Source organism: Protopterus annectens, chromosome 15.part0, assembly GCF_019279795.1.
Source record: "Protopterus annectens isolate FY-2018-M chromosome 15.part0, PAN1.0, whole genome shotgun sequence".
NCBI lineage: Eukaryota > Metazoa > Chordata > Ceratodontiformes > Protopteridae > Protopterus > Protopterus annectens.
Window position 1 is genome coordinate 399140390 of NC_056749.1, and position 18486 is coordinate 399158875.

Sequence of the window (18486 nt, forward strand, 5' to 3'; positions counted from 1 at the left end):
GTGGGTATTACAGAAAGTTTGTGCCATGTTTTATGACTATTGCTTGCTCTTTGGTAGTTCTTACATGAGGGAAAGCCCCTATAAATGTGCAGTGGTCTACTGAGGCAAATGGAATATTTAATGAACTAAAAAGGGTTCCAGACACTGAGCCTATGTTAGTGGCTCCTTCTTTTAATGAAGTTTACCAGAATACTGATCAGTCACAAGTACATTTGAGACTGTGCTATCTCATGGCATTCAAGGTGAGGAGCATCATTTGTGCTATATTGGCAGAAAACTGAGTAAAACAGAAAGGAGATGCTCAGATATTGAAAGAGAATGTCTAAGGATAAAGAGGCCTTTTGTAACCTGAAATATTATTTGTCTGGTTGACACTTAAAGTTGGTGGCAGATCATGCCCTATTACAAATACTAAGTTGGCAGAATGATAGCAATACGAAGTTGTGCAAGTGGGCACCATCTCGCTGATCCTTTCAATATACAGTGACACACAGGACTGGCCTAGCCAGTCAAACTGCTGATAGGTTGTCTTGGGTCTACAGCTTATCACTATGAGTATAAAACCCCCACTTTTGTGCTAGTGGGGCTAGCTTTGACATGTTGAGTGAAAAAAATGTGTAGTTTTCCTTTAAGTGTGTTGCAGTATAAACTGTGGAGATATTCTCACTGCACTTATTCAGACAAACACTGCATGTTAGTCAGCTCAGCTATGCATTGCTTACCAATTCTGCTGATATAGAAGGAAGTAGCCTGGAGTGCTAGAATCAGGAAATGTGTTCCTCAGCTGGATGTTCACAATAGTTGAGCTGGATCTTGTCTGAAAGACCTTGGAAGCTTGGATTGTGAAAGCTTAGTCAGACCTAACTTTGGGAATTACACTTGAAAGAAACATCTGGAGTTTAGAGTTATAGTTGGGTCCTAATCAAGGCCTACAGCTGTTGGCTATTTTTTTAAACAGCCTGTATTTAGAAAAGCTGTGAGAGGCTATAATGCTGTGTGTGTGTGTGTGTGTGTGTGTGTGTGTGTGTGTGTGTGTGTGTGTTTCCATTGTTTTATATATATATATATGTGTGTGTGTGTGTGTGTGTGTGTGTGTGTGTGTGTGTGTGTGTGTGTGTGTGTGTGTGTGTGTATTTATATGTATGTATGTGTGTGTGAGTGTATGTATATATATATATATATATATATATATATATATATATATATATACACACACACACACACACACACACACACACACACACACACACACACACACACACACACACACACACACACACACACACACACACACACACAGTGATATGGTGTATGTAAACTTCTTAAGAAGTAAAATAAGTGGTGTCAACAGCAGCAGGTGGGACTTGAACTTCTCAAGGTCATTCTTTGTGACTGACCAAACTATAAAATAAAAGATATTAGACTACAAAAGCAAATGCAGCAAATTAATTTCTTCATTTTAGCCTGGCTAGCTTCAGACAGACAACTAACCAGTCACTTTCGTGACAGTGTGACAACACTGCTCACAGTTCACTGGCCATGTGGAATTAAACAAATGTTCTCCTTTTGGTGGCACTATGATAATGTAATAGTTCTCAGTAACAAAGCAATTTCCTAGCTCAACTTCCCTTTCTTTGCAGCAGTATCAGCAATTAACAGTTCACAGTAACAAAACTATTTGCTCTCTCTGTCTTTATTTCTTTCTTCTGCTGTCAGAGTAGCAGCTGAACACCTTATCTCCTGGATATCATGGAAGCGAGCAGCACCAGTCTAACAAATGGGCACTGACTATGAGTCACTTGCTCACTTTTTACACGTTTACTTCATCCTCTTCTCATTCTCTCACTATAGCTATTATTCTGTTCCTCACAGTCCCCTTTACCTATTACTTATCTTTTTCTCCACTCTTTACACACTACTTATACCTAACTGGTAATCATAGGTCTTATTTTCCCAAATGTGTGGTATATATCATTTAAAATTGAGAAGTTGTAAACTATATTTTTATCACAAATGTATACCATTCATTGTATTCACTTATTCTCACAGTATAGTGACATTGTAAGATGTCCTGCAAAATGTGTTTGCTCTCATATTTTATTTGCTTTACATTCTCTGCCAATTGTTTAGGGCTTTGGCTTGTGTTATAGCTGAAGAGGTTCTTTGTACCAGCCCACCTTCCCTGTTAACAAATTTAAAGAAAGAAAGAAAGAAAGAACAACTGTTCCAGATACAAACTCCTGCAATGAGAGGACATCCTCTATGACTAACAGGGCTGTAGTCTGTCTTCATTTTATACATCATTTAATGGAATAGTTGATCATTAATGCTTTCTGTAGGAAACCTCTCTAGCTAATACAAATGTGTAGCTGTTTGCCTGAAATAATGCTGTATTTAAATGTGTGCTACTTGCCTTAGGTTGTGTCAGTTTTACAACATTTTGTCATGTCATAGGATGATAGGCTGTATACTGTGTGTGTGTTTGTGTGCGTATATCTCTTTGTTTATATATATATATATATATATATATATATATATATATATATATATATATATAGTTGAATTTGGTATACAAAGGTTAATGATGGATTGTCGAATGTCTGATATCTCGAAGTGCCATTTTTTCAAAACAGGTGAGCTGTCATTGGAAGGGGGTTAGAGTGTGTAGGTGTGTTCTTAGGTGTTAGGGTTAGGTTAAGGGTTAGGTAAGGGTATAGGTGTTGTATGTTTTGCCTCTGTCCATCTCTATAATGCCTACTAACCCTAACTCTTCCCCAACCCTAACCCCATACCATATTGTATAAAAAAACTTTTCCTGTAACACTGCCACTTTTCAGACAAATTGGAAGCTCATGTTATTGGGGCGGGGGTGCAGGTTTAGTGTAATGTTTGGGAAAGGAATTTGTTTTCTTTTTTCAATCTTTCATATTTTTGATATTTTTTTTAATTTAATCTTATGTGTAATTGATCTTATTTTTGTCTGCATGCTTTGTTCAATATTAAGTAAGTTCAATTATGCATAAGTAAATTACAGTTTTTGTTTTTTTTGCTTTCAACTCTGGTTTTCAGGGGGGCTTCCATCTGGGGGAACTGCCCTAAGCCCAGAGCACCAGTATACAAAGCTTAGTCTCCATTATTATATGTTTGCAACATGGATGCCAAGAAATTCTATGGCTAGACTCATCTCTTAATTTTACCTTCCACCAAGACAACACCAAAAAGAAAGTCAATCCTCTTCTGTCCTGGGTCAACAAAATCTCTCCCTTTCTCTCAAAGGCACCCAGATTATCTATAGGAAAAGGTATCTTGTACTTGTAACTGTAGTATGACCTTCCAGTAATAAAATATACCACAAAGAGAAACTCAGCATTCATTCAATTACCAATACTATCTGTAAACTCACACAAAAAAGAACACTTCTGCAAAACTGCTTCAGCAAAATAGCTACCAGTCAAATAGCTGTCCTTGTTTTATATTATTAACTATTCAAACTCTTTCACAACCACATGTCCTTTCCTTTAGCAACCAGATTAGTAAGAGGAACCCCACCCTCCCACTGCAGAAATCTTGGCCACATTCACTGCATGGCCCTAAAACATAACACTTATGTACAGATCACTTCTACGGTATACTAGGAACCTAAACTCTGGCAATCTATTCTCTTATCTTAAAGGAACAACCTCCTTCCTAAAACTTCATGTACAATTAAAAAAAATCTCCGGCAAACAGCAAAATGACAGTGCTGTGCCTCTAACAATGGAACCTAATTTCACCACACTCCTCCTGTTTATTTATTCATTATTTTATTGTTCTTTGTTTTCAGTTTGATAAGCAGGTAAGTAGATCATCTACTGACGCTTTTCAGTCATGACCTGGGTACAATTGTACAAAAAAGGAAAATAAATCAAACTGTATAATATAGAAGTAGTAGTTCAAATTACAAAATGTTGATAGACAAATTCCTGTTGCACACTGTTACAGAGAAAAATAAAACGCATTAATAGTAAATAAATCCAGCAAAGTGTAAGAATTAATACAGTATTAATGAGGAGGCTTTATACTCTGACAGTTTCCTTCTTTACAACATATAGAAAGTTAATAGTGTAGGTCTACATGCATTGAAATAAAATGCAAGCATTTGCCCATGACTTGGAAGCAGATTAACTTAGATTTATTTTGCAAATGAAATTTAAGATACATTTTAAAGAATGCTAAAGAATGAGACTTTTTTATCTCAGTTGATAATTAGCTCAATATTGTAGATCCTAACCTAGAGAAGGCATTCTCCCTAACTGCAATTTTAAATCTAGATCTGACTAGTAAAAGTGTGCTTTCTTGACTGCTTCTAAGGGGCGGCTGTATTCTCTTATTTGTAAATTTATTTTAAGTGGTGTATAATAGCCCAGTATTAAAACTTTAAACATCTGGGTGCTTAATAGGTAGGCAACTGTATTTGTAATGGGAAGTCAACATTCCTTGTCAAAGAGGATGCAATGGTGGCAATTCATATTTGCCATGAAGGCAAATCAAAATATTTTATTAATATATATAATTTAAAGATCATTCAGTAGCAAGGAAAAAGCACACATGCATATGTGTATATATCTATCTATATCTATACATATACATATATATATATATATATATATATATATATATATATATATATATATATATATATATATATATTGGACACTGTATCAAATGTACAGTGTCCTGACACATAGTAGGTTGACACCAAATGATCGACACAGACAGTGCGTCGAAAGGTATGCGAAATTGACAATCCACGAGAAGGAGAATATTTTCTTTCTCAGGGATTGTGCAAACTGGGAGACAGTATACATAAATAGCAAAGGGTGTGGCGGGGTTCAAGGGGGCTTGGCCCTCTGAAAAAATCACTTGTTATTGGTTTGGTCCACTCCAGGGTAATTTCCAGAGCATGCACAGAATGTGTCAGGGTCTTTCCATGTTACTGTTGCAGTATTCATAACTAAAGGGATCTCCTGCCAAGGATAGCACAAAGTCTGGCCAGTATACCAATGCCTTTAGTAATTGCAGGTACTGTACATCACATGTACGCTCTCCACACAAGGTGTAGGGCATAGAAGTGGCATACAGATTTGCACATTCCGAACTTCTTTGCAGCCAGTCTGACCACCATCATTGAATGTTGGTCTGAACGCCTTTCTGCTGTGCTGGTTACAAATCTGTGTTTCAAATAAGTGACCTACTGGGGTTTCTCCTTATCTTTCCTTTTTATTTTGTCCTTTTTGAGTTCATTTCATCCCGAAAGGGAAAACATCAGTGTGAGAGGCAGATTCCCCATAAAGACAATCACGACCATTGTTTCTTCTGTTTGAGTGCTTCCCACAACCATGCACAGCGTTATATCTGCCAGGCCTTTGTCCCTACCAGTCTATGTAGTCATCTCTACTCCTTATGTATTTACCTTAAAAAACAAAGTCTTAAGCTGTTAGCTCAAGGTGTTATGACAGAGTCTTCACATCCTGAGGGTCAGCCATTGGCCAAGAAAAAGGCCAAAAACTTAGGTCTGATATGGCTGCTGTCCACCCTCCCCAGATGTCTCTCTCTTTTGAGGCTCATGAAAGCCCAAAGAATCATCTTATGGTTGCTTTGGACTCCTCTGCCATGACCCCATCAGAAGCTGGCATGGATCTGACTTCTTGTATGTCTTCAGAGGCTTTACAAATATGTGCTCCAGATGTTGAGGGGGAGCCTGGGCTGATCAAATCCGAGGAACTGAGGGAGATTCCGTTGATCTTAGTGAGGGAGGAGATCACCACTATGCTTATTGAGTGTTGCTAACAGTTTGACTCCTAACGATGTTTCATGTAGATGTCTCACAGAAAAAGAAACAGTAAACCAGCATATTCCCTGCAGTTAAGGACCCACAATGTGAATGCTAATGATGTTTAATGCAGATGTCTCACAGACAAAGAAACAGTAAACGAGCATATTACCTGCAGTTAAGGAGCCACAATGTGAATGGTGGGACTTTACTCAGGGTTGTTTAATACTTTAACGGCTTTAACACCCCCTCAGGGGGTGTCTCTGCCTGCCCTTCATTGGTCTTCCATGCCTCTTAAAAGGCCCAGAGAACTGGACTCCTCAGATGAGAATCAGGATTCAGGGGAAGAATCCCTGGCTTACTCTTTTCAAATCTCTACACCCTTGGACTATGGTTCACAGGAAGAGGATTCTGTTAGTCTAGGTTCCCTTTTAGAGGAACTCTCCTTTGAGGACACTGTTACCTGTATAATAGAATTCTTTAAGTACAATTGTTCTCAAGTCTCTGTTATCCAGAAAAGGTGTTATGAGCTCCTCCAGATGGGGTCTCCCAAACATTCTGCTGTACTCCCAGTTCTAGCTGCCCTCCTGAATACCGTTTCAGCAGCTTCTGTGACCCTTGATTCTTAGCCCCCTGCTCCCAAGAAACCTGACAGATTTTACACGGTGCCTGTTGAATGTACATTTCTTTATAAATGCTCTTCTGCTGATCCTTCTGTAGTGTCTGTCTCTTCTGATAAGCCCTCCAAACTGTTGCCCTCTACCAAGCTGCTTCCTTCATGTAAGGATAGTAGGGCCATGGAGAGGCTAGGCAGGAAGGTTTATACTGCTGCACCTTTATCTTTTTGAGCCATCAGTTTTGGCCATCCTTTCTTAGGTTTCCCAGGTGGTTTCTGACCTTCCTGACTCTGAGAGGAAGGCTTCACCCTTCCCCTGGTGGGTTCTACCTCTCAAGTTGCCCACCACTCTATTAAATTCAGTCACAGTGCTACTGATGCCTCCTCCAGGGATGCTGCATTTGGTTCTGTTATGAAGTGTTGCTCTTGGCTTCATCTTCAGGATTTACTTGATGACATTAAGGCCAAACATTTGGATGTTCCTTTGGATAATAAAAATCTTTTTGGTGCTGGTGCCACTGCTGCTGTCGAACTTTTTAAGTCTCTCCAGGAAAAGGGTAAAGCCTTGCAGGAGTTGAAGCATATATTTTTGTTTCTCCTTTTCCTAAGTTTCGGAGTAATTACCCCTCCAAATCTGCTTTTATTTGCATTCTGACCTCCACCCAAAAGAAAAAAGGGTTCTGAAAGTATGCCTTCTGCTAAGACTACTCAAACCCATACTTACTAGAAATCTACTTTTCAGGATAAGCCAGGCTCCATTTTACAATTTGTTTCCCTTTTCCCTTAGCCAGGTTTCTTTATCCCTACATCTTTCCCTGTCTCTTCCAAATTACTTAAAGAGTACAGCAGAGTCGTGGGTTCTGTCCATTATCCACCAGGGATATTTCATGGTTTGGAAATCCATTCCTCCTTTCTGGGCATCCCTCAACTTCCTTGAGAACAACTTCCTCTTTTTCCAGAGACACTCCATTTTGTTTTGATCCAGGGCACCATTCAAGCTCTGCCTCCTGTCCAGGTAGGGAGGATTTTTTATTCTAGAATGCTTTTGGTTCCCAGAAAGGAGGGCACTTGGAGACCAGTTCTGGACCTTTCTCAAAGTTCCTTCCTTTCTGATGTAGTCTCTTCAGTCTTTATTCCCCCCTTTTCTACCTCAGGCCTTTATGGTCTCTCTAGATCTCAAGGGTGCCTACCTTCATATCTCCATCCATCCCCTTTACAGGACGTTTCTACATTTTTCCATTTCTTCCTTGTATTTTCATTTTTCTGCTTTGCCCTTTGGCCACTCTACAGCCCCAAGGGTATTCATCAAATGCCTTCTGTCATTACATTTTGCAGGATGAGAGGAGTTCAGATCATTCCTTATCTAGACAATTTGCTCATTTAAGCTTCTTCAACCGATGCTCTGTTTCATGATCTGCAGTTTACTATTCCTTGTTGCAAAGTCTGGGGTTCACCATAAACTTTCAGAAATCAGTTCTGATGCCTTCTCATATTCATATTTTCCTCACTTGCAGGCTTCAGACCATTCCCATGCTTAGCAACTCTCCCTACCCCCAAGACATGTCTCTCCCTGCCTTATTCCAGTCTTTTCTGTTCATACCTTCACTTAGCATTATAAGTTGGATGTTATTTCCAGGGCTAGAGCTGGTTTTGACAGGGCTGTCCTGCATGGGTTTCTGGAGGGCTCTTCAGTGCCTTTCTCCTCCCAGGTTTCCTCTTGAGCTTTTGCACTCTCCATTCAGTTATGAATACTGCAACAGTGATATGGAAGGACATAGTACTGTTGCGTAAAATCTTACCATAACAGTAGATGTCCTCTTCTTCACTATTGCAGTATTTGTTCCCCTCCCTCCTGCCCCCTTTGTTCTAGCCCGTTCTTTCTTACCTTTCTCTCTGAGGGGCTCTTCTCCCTTTTCTCCTTCTGGATGCACTTATTCCTCCTTGTTCCTAGAGACATTCTGTTCCTCCTGGGGCTTTTTCAGTTCTGAGTGTGTGTGTCCGTATGTTACCTTTATGCCTTACACCTTGCATGGGGAGTGTACATGTGACATATGGTGCCTGTAAGTACTAAGGGCTTTGGTGTACTGGCCAGATGTTGGGCTATCCTCAGCAGGAGATCCAGTCAGTTATGAATATTGCAACAGTGAAGAGAAGGACATCTAGTGTGATGGTAATATTTTACACAACTCTACTTTTTCAGTGAGTTCAATGTTCAGACAATGAAGTGTAGGCTGTTGAAATACTGTGCATTCAGTACAGTGTCCTACACCCATATCCCCAACCTTGAGATCACCAAAATTCAGAGAAGACAGATAAAAAGGCAGTACTTCCTTTCTTCTTGCTATTCTTCATCAGTGCAGGTTACAATCCATCTTCCAGCTTCAGCACTTTGAGTGCTAATTGACTGCCAAGTAACTAACAGTAGGCCTGCCACTAGTAGTATACAGATGCATTACTTTTAATCCCGTGGGTATTATGGTAATATTATTCACAGTTGTTCCTTAAATACTTTGTATTAACATTTCAGAATTTTCATCATTTTCACATCAAATATAAGTAGAAAAGTAGCTCAACGTTATCAAAATAGCTCATAAAAATAAAAGAGTAACCAATGCTGAAAAGGCTGACATATGATAAGACCAGAAAACCTGTTAGCATCAAACTGTTTAGTAGCTCTGTCTCTAAGAATAACAAAGTTATTTAACTGGTGACACATACATAGTGGAAAGACAAACTAGTATTTCATGTCCTTAATTAACCCACAAGAGATTAAAATATTATTTCATTACAGTCAGATTTAACTATTGTGTCATGACATTTTGTCCTGTATAAAAACAGTAGCAAGACGATGAAGCAAATAATCAGAAAGTAAGGAGACAGAAGATGGGAGAGTAGAACAATTTCAAACAGAGCTAGGAATGTTCTTCACTCTTCTATCACTGCCGTTCCTATGACTCACACGTTCTTTGAATTTACAAAGCATTACTTATATTATTCTTTTTGATAACTTATCCTCTTCTGCTTGAGTGCTTGTTTGTTTATTTATTTATTTTGGAAATTCTTGACCTGTGTATAAAAATGTTATGTGAATATATGTAACCTTTCCACCTTTCCATTAACTGATGCATACTTTCATATTTACCTACACAAACGCGCACACACACACACACACACACACACACATTTCTTTATAAATATGATCTCTTTTACATAAAAGGATAATCTATTCCAGAGAGGTCACTAGTGCTCCAATGACCATAACTGCATGTTAATATATTTCCATTACTCTGTCTGTGACATGTATGTGCTTATCTTGCATAAAAAAATATATGTTTTCTTTTCCCTGTTACTTTAGGTAAGTGTTCAGCTTTAGTTTCTACATAAAACAAGGTGCAATGGAAAGCAAGACTTGATATCATTAATATAAAATAGATCCATAAATCTATGTTTTATATTTGAACCCTTTCCAGAAATTATCTAATATTTTTTTACGAAGAACATGGATGTTCTCATTAGAGGCATATATTTTCACATAATACATAGTCTTAATTTTTTATTAGTAAAAGTAAATATGTGGTCTACATCAACATAGTTGGTAATTGTTTAATAAAAAAATACCAGCTAGAAAGACATTTTCTCCTTTCTCTTTAATGCTAACCAGCAATAGTAACTGTAGGGTTCATCTTGGATAAGATTAGCAAAGGATGAAAACTTCTGCAAGAAATGGTCTTCCCTTCATAGTCAACGACCAATTCTTCCAACTTAATTTTGTATCAGCAATCCTCTTACTGTCCCTCAGTATTGTGATTGTGGTTCTCAGACTTTACAGTCGCCTTTTTTCATACTAAGTTCGGTAGAATTTTCTAAAACATAATGCATCATAAAAACATTCTCTAGATGGCATATAACTTAGCAAACTATTAAAAATCATTAGCAATTCTTTGTTTATGTCTGTTTTATTTTTTATCCCCTTGCTATAATCATTTCTAATATGTTAAGTAATTTCAATGACATCAACCCATGAAATGATTGTTGAACAATCTGTTCATCTCTGCTATGACAGCGAAGAGAAAACGCAGACACTGGAAGAGAAGAAGTTAAATTTGTCTCGTTCTTTCACTGCATTATTTACATACCTGTGCAAAATTTTATTCTGTTATATACATCATTCTATCTTTGTGACAATTAACATTATTTACATAATGTATTTATCATTAATACATTTGGTTAAATTACAACTATTTGCTTCCCGCTCCTTTCAGTTCAGTGCTTTCCTTGACTTGATACATAATGCAGTCCAGTTCATACAGTTATGCTTATTGTCTGCAATTATAAAGCATTCTCTTTCCTTATTACTTCAAATTATCATTAATTCGTGGTTGGTGAAAAAATGAACAAATCAACAGACCTTAAGTGGCGATCCATTTCATTTTTTTCTGCCATAATTTCCCATTTACCATTTATTCTATTGTGTATGCTTTAGATTCTCATTACATTTAAACATTTATAACCAAATTCCTTTTTTTAGTTATTTATTAACCAAGTAAATTCACAGGATCCAATGTTCCACTTCTGGGACTGCCTTGGAGCACTGTCTGTTTAGGTTATTAGCTCAGAGTCATACAATTTCAAGTCAAAATTGAAGGATCAAACCCAGGAATTCAGGATGAAGCTTGATGGCCACATATAATCTTAAGACCCAGAACTATGCTGACACAATTCTTTCTCCTGTTATTTAAATGTTATCAATTAGTATTTCAATATTTAATGTTTTTTTTCTTTTTATTTCTTATTGTACCGTTCTCATTGTTTTTTTTTATCTTATTCTGAGTCACCTTAGCATGTTGTTAGAAAATTTTGCATATTTATCATTAAAAGAGGTTCTTTTATCAGATGAAATACTATCAATAATAATTGATTTTAGCTTTTTCTTAGGTGTCCATTTATGATACATTTTCTATTATCCATGATATCCTGTTCAAAACCTTGGGGCTGCTGGGGTTTACTGTCAAACATAATAAGCAATTGGCAGGGAAATAATGACCTAACAGGGTACCAGTTCATGACCATATGAGCACACACATCTGTGAACAATTTAGAAAATTATCAGTTCACCTACTTTTTCTTTTAAGGATATAGGGGGAAAGAAGAGCACCTGCCATAGATTTACATGGGCACAGGAAGTGATGTAGACCCAGCAGTGAAGGTAACTTAGCTAGGACTAAACCAGAGCACCAAGCACTGTAAGCTATATGCCATATACTGTAGTTTTAAACCAGTGGTGAAGTCACATTCTCTGGGCATGTACTTTGTATATTATTATTCATATGCAAATGACATCAGGCTCTTTTTCTCATACACAGTCTTCTTTTAGATTTTTTTTAACCTTTTCTTGACTTATATTTTTGACTTTCTATTTATTACATTTGCTTTCTAAAATTAAAATTAAACAATGAAGTCCCCACGTAAGCATTGAATTCTCCACATTATTCATCAGATTCAATGTTATTGTAAAACATTTTCTATCTTCTTCCTAAAGGAAAAATATTTTCTGGTTCAAAGCTTTCTTTCATAATGATATTGCACCTATTATTGCTTTGTTTATTAGTCACCTTCACAACACCACAATTCCTTCCTTCAATAAATTCAAAGTACACTCTGTCTTCTTTTAATAACTTCTTATATCCTCCCCTCACTAAATCTATTACTATTCTCTACCATTTTCTCTTTGCACTAGTTTTATGTTTATTCCTGTAATGTTAAAAATCCATTGTTTTTGGTTATACCATACCTATTCGTCATATTTCCTTCTGTAAGTGTGGCACTTGTCTTTTACGGGGTTCATGTGCCACTCTATTGTATCCTATAACACCAATAACATGATCTTGGTTCAAGCCAGAAAGTTACTGTATTTTACTTATAATTTTGTGGAAATGTTATACTTATTATTTATGTAGGCTTCCTTTCATTTCCCTCAATATCTTATCACATATCTAATGACCAATGACAGTAATATATCATCATCGCATTTATTTGTTATTTTGCCAGTTTTCCTTTCTTTTTCTTATAATTATTAACATTGGCTTGAATGTTTTCTTAATCACAATTTAAGCCTGACTCTTTTACTTCAGTATGTTGTATGTATCTTCTTAGATACAACTATTATCATTAAATATGCACATAATCCAATCTGTGCTTTCCTGCACTCACAGGTCATTTACTGCTGTTTTGTTAAATGATCCAAAGCCATTATAATGAACTTCACAGGGTAAGACTTCTCCCTTTTTTCTACCTCTCCCACATACATGTTTACAAAAGTTTCTTCTCAAAATGTACTTCATTTCTTTGCCAACTGCACCCTCCTAGGGGTCCCATAATTTACCCATATTGCCAAAACAAAATTCTGTCTAACATTCTGAAAATCTTTATTTTTAGTTATTGTCTTAGTCCCTCTGCACATTTAATTTTTCTTCATCTCTACTTCTTTTCTGATTAACATATTTAAATACATAATAATTTTTGCTTTATTCTACAATACAGTGCCTGGGCATTTTTTTGGGGCTAGGCTTGTAAAGGCTCTAGGGCCATTAGCCTAGTACACACCTATGAACCTATGAACTTGCTTAGTAAGCTTTATGTACACCTTCTAACATACTCTTCATTGTACTGCAAGCTACTTATCTTATAATTTTATAGACAGTGGTCTGAAGTATGCACTAAATAATGGTTCAGCCCTAATGCACTCAGAATGTCAATAAGACAAATATACATTTAGCTAATTACTAAAACAGCAGTATAATGGTGTTACCAATTGACTACAAGGAAAGACTGATTCTTCTTGTGACAAACATACTTTATTTTCACTACAAAGATAATAAACATGACAAAGCATTATCAGAAGAATCACACTATACTTGGTTCCTGGGATTCATAACACAGTATACAGTGGTGTACGTTGTGGCATTACATGATGCAGTAAGTCACTGAGCTAGGTATGCAGTTCATGAACAGTTCATGAACAGAGATATAGTGCACAAATGCACCCTGAAAGTATTAATGAGCAGTGCACTAGAATGGAATGCACAAGTAGGTAAACCATACCAGCATTACGGTGCACTACATTTGTACCATAACAATACACAGTGGTGCACATATAGCGCTAGAGGTGATCATAGGCTACTGATAGGTCTTTGTGTGTATCACAGGTGTAGAGAATATATGAAGACACATGGGTCACTATATGACTGTCCAAAAGGGATGGGAAAACTAAGGGCATACATATACATGGCTGACACAAACAGAGATACAGAACATTTTCAAATGTATATGGCAGAATAAATACAAAGGGCAACTACAGATAAAAACAATCTTTTATCAAAACAGAACTATAAAATATATACTCCAAGTAAATGCAGCATCAACCTTGTGCATTAGGAAGAAATCCCCCCCCCCCCACACACACACACACACACACACACACGTGTGTATGTGTGTGTTTGTGTGTGTATATATATATATATATATATATATATATATATATAGCTATACATATGTGTATATATTTATATATACATGGATCTACTTTGAAAGATTGATCTCCTATAATCACGAATGTTAAATTACTGAGGTGACAATGCCGAATGTTTATTTTACTGAAAGCTTTAAAACGCTGAGTGTTAACAAGTAAATGAATAGGAAACTCTTTAAATATATACACATATATCTTTAAATCTTTGTATTAGATACCTATTTAAGCATGGTGGATACTACATATCACACTCCTGGAACTATCGGTGATCTCCACTGAACAGCAGTAGGTAAGCTACAACAATTTTTTATTTTACGTTTTTGCAGGGAGGCTGCGCCCCCACCCCACCCCATGCAAATCAAATATACCAACTCCGAGATCAGACTACAGTGAGAAAATGGTCATATTTCTCATTCTGCTCAGCTGGAGGGGAACGACAGTCACTCAAGACCCACACACTTCTGCGCAGACCGACTGGGGAGGTACTTTTCTAATACAATGCCAAAAGTAAAACAAGCACTCGTAGGTGAGGAATAAATTTACCATTTAAATACTAATTTACAAGTAAAGAAATATGGGATTTATAAGTAGAAATGTCTACAGAAATGCCAAGTTTTAATAATATAAAGAGTATATTTATTTGACATCTATTTTGTAGACTTTATGCTGAAGTGTATAGAACCTATATTTCATAAATTAACAATAAACATTTACTTTAACAACATGTAAACCCTAATGTTTTGCTTTAAATACCAAACAAGTGGAGGGAGAGATATGTGACATTTGCACATTAAATTTTGATATGATGAATGCCGATGGTTTAAACTTTCAATAAAATAAATATTCGAGATTATTGTCTCTGTAGTTTAATATTTGAGAGTATACAAGTTTGTTCTTTCAAAGTAGATCCATATATGTAAGCACACACACACACACACACACACACACACACACACACACACACACACACACACACACACACACACACACAAGCACACATCTGTTCAATAACCACACCAAGTTTGCCTTTGTGACCATTTATTGAACAAACAATTAATGTGACTGTTAAATGATAACTATACTGAAACATCCATAATAACAGATTGTCCATGCAGAACCAAGCCCTGATGTAACTAAGGCAGATGGCTGGCATCCACAAATCTCTTCTTGCCCAACCACTTAATGCCTGGGTGCATACCTAAGACCCTCAGTCAAATCTCTCACTCCTCCAAAACAGGATTTGACACTTTAACCCCATAGACTCACTTTTGAGCACTGCTTCTTAGGTTTTCCAGACTGGGACTCAACCCTGAGAAGTTACTCGACTAAGAAAAGGAGAAACCAAAAGGAAGTAGAGGAATTGAGCCACAAGACAACAGCCCACTTAGAAGTGCAGACTGCTGTAACCCCCCCCAATAATGGCCTCTAAATTGTTATTACAATTTATTGACATGCTGAAGTATCCTGAGTGGAAAATGCACAGAATTCTGCCTTAATCAGCTGATCAGTAAAACACCTGGATATTTCCATGCCTGAACTCTAGTGCACACCCCTCCAATGAAGTCTTGGAACTAAGACCAACAAATAATCAGGTTAGTGTGTAGTTTGACTAAGGCATGGAGGTCAGCTAGTATTCTTGCCAGCAGCAGCAGCAGCAGCAGCTTCTTTCGAACCCTGGTTAGACAGAAGGCCTAGGCCAATGCTCTAGCAGATGATACCAAACCTCACATAACTGGGACCATGATAATCCTGGAAAGGTGGCCTAAACTTATTGATCCAAAAAACACATTAAGCCATTGGGTGTGTTGTTTGCCAGCCTCTTTGTAAAGGAATGACCCATAATCAATCTTATCTTTCACTATGCAAAATAAAATGCTGCAGTTAAGTTCTCATGTAGGACAGGAAAGATGTCAGACCTCCATCTCCCAGTTCTCTTTAAGACTTCAGATGAATGACATTCCATTGCAAGGTCTGAAGTTCTCATTATGTAAAAAGAGCGTAAAGAATAGCCCTGAGAAAGGATCTCCTGGTGCCATTAAGCTTTGCATAGGGCAATTTTGACTGCAAAGTGGGTAAGTAAACAACCTGACTTTAGGCAAAAAAACCTTGACCTGAAGGGGGGGGTCTTTAGGATTGCTTGCATAAAGCTGAAGCCCAATGGACCAGACAGGTGAGACAGTAGTTCCCTTTTCCTAGGTGCACTTGCTGTCCCTGACTGGATTGATCCATCTTTGACTTCCATATCCAGATAGAACATACTCCTTAGTTAAAAGTACATCCTCCCAATGCAAAGCCTGGAGAAGTTCAAACACTCTGAAGACCCCTGCATTTAACCAAGTAAACAATGTGTTCCAGCAAATGAAGTCATGAAAAACTTAAAATGTTTAATAGCTACCCATGACGATGTGATTTAGTAGTAGATGGTCGATTGGCTTCCTGGGGTTCCTGAACTGTCCTCTGATGTTATTGCACCCTTTGAACAATCTCAGGGCCAACCAGTGTCCTGAAATATCAATTATCCATAAGAAATGGGCTAACCAGCTCAAACTGCTAAATGCATGCATAAAGTACTGGGTGCCTCATTTAAACAACACCACTGCACTAAAAACTATATCAACGCTGCTAGGGATCAGTACCTGGAGTTGTGGGGCAGTTTCATGTAGACCCTTTTAAGGATTGTAATGATGATGGCCTTTTGCTGCTTGCAGCCCAGGACCTAGATAGTAGGGCAATGGCTATTCATCAACAATCATACAGACTTCAGTTGGGATTGGTGTCCCCACAGGATCTGCCTCTGCAGCCAACTGCCAGAATCTTGATTAACTTGAAAAGCTTATATTAATTTGTAGACTTAACAGGACTTAACAGTCTTATTACTGAATGGGCCCATTTAGACTTTGATGACCTTTTATTAATGGCCATTACTACTGCATGATTATCTGAGTTAAATATGACCCTCTTGATTGAAACTTGGCCCTTCCAAACTAGTGTGGCTACCTATATAGGCAGGATTTCTAAGAAAACAATGTCACGCTTCCTTTCTTCTGTCCAGACAGTGAGCCATTTCTCAGAAAAAACACTTCTCTTGGAAATATGCCTCCTATCAAACCCTGCTGGTTTGTCAGTGAAAAGTAGCATCTGACATCTAAGTGTTCTGGCACAGTGTGGCACCATTGTAGTGAATCAGAAAGGATTTCCAGTAATAACAGGTCTTCCCTAATCTTGCCCCATGACATGAATCCAGTGATGCTTGCTTTTCCAGCCCCACAACAAGTAAGCCATGTATCTAAGAAAGGTCCTGCTTGGGGAAATGATTCTGCAAGTGAAATTAAGGAATCTCTGAAGTTGCATGACTTTCATGACCATTACCTTTCTCACCTTAAGAAATCTGTCAATGGTGGCACTCCATCATTGCAACTTGTCCACTGACAGCTTAAAGGATGACGAGGGATGTCAGTTACCAAACCCAAGAATTTTCTGACCTAACCAGGACCCTCTAGTTCATTAGGTACCCCAAGTCCTTGCAAAGTTCGATCAAGCATTTCAAGCCCTCCTTAGCCTCCTTCTCCCCCATTGCCAGTGATTAAAAATCTTTCAAATAGTAGACGATGGCTTGTTTGGGTGCATGTTGTTTCCAGAACCAGTGTAAAGCTGAACTGAAGGTTCAAAAACTGAGCAAGCAAGAAAGCATCCCCATGGGAGAGCTCTGTCAAAAAACAAGTGTCCATCAAATGAGCAAGCAAGAGAGCATCCCATGGGCAGATCTGTCAAAGAACAAGTGTCTGTCAAATGAGCAAGCAAGAGAGCATCCCATGGGCACAGCTCTATCAAAAAACAAGTGTCCATCAAATGACAAACCTAACAGGGGACAACCTTTTCTTGGACTGAGGCAACATGAAAGACAGATTGAATATCTAGCTTGCAGAGCCAAGGATTGCAATAACCTTTAATAATATTCTCTGCATGGTCAAGGGATACAGAGTGACCTTTAGTGAACTCTTTGTCAATTAAGTCATTGACAGATAAGCCTGCTGTGTGAGATGGATGGTGTATTAAATTAAATTCTCCCTCCTTTTGGGGACCAGCCTGATGAGCAATGTTTTGAAGGCAGGCTAAGAGGATTTTGTAAATGGTCTGATGATCCTCCCCCATTAATTCTTTTCCTAGTAAATTTTTTACTATTAATTTCTTGCCTTTGACTAAAGCTAAGTTTTTTACTGTTTTAAAATCCTGAACCACTGAAGATTGAATGGCAAAAGCAGTCCTAAAGCCATTGATAGGAAAACATGCTTAACCCTAGTCAGTGCATTTGGCAAGCCATTCTGCTAGTTTATAAACCCTTATTAGGGAATGATACATACTGGGTGTGAGACACCTCAAAAGCCACAAAATTTGGATTCACCTCGGGATGAGACATCACGAGTGGAGTTGGAACTTTTGTCTCCCTGGCCTGATATGAGACTCACAGCTACTTGCCCTCCTTTGGATCATCATCTTCTAGCCAGATGGCTCTTACGCAGTGAGAACAGG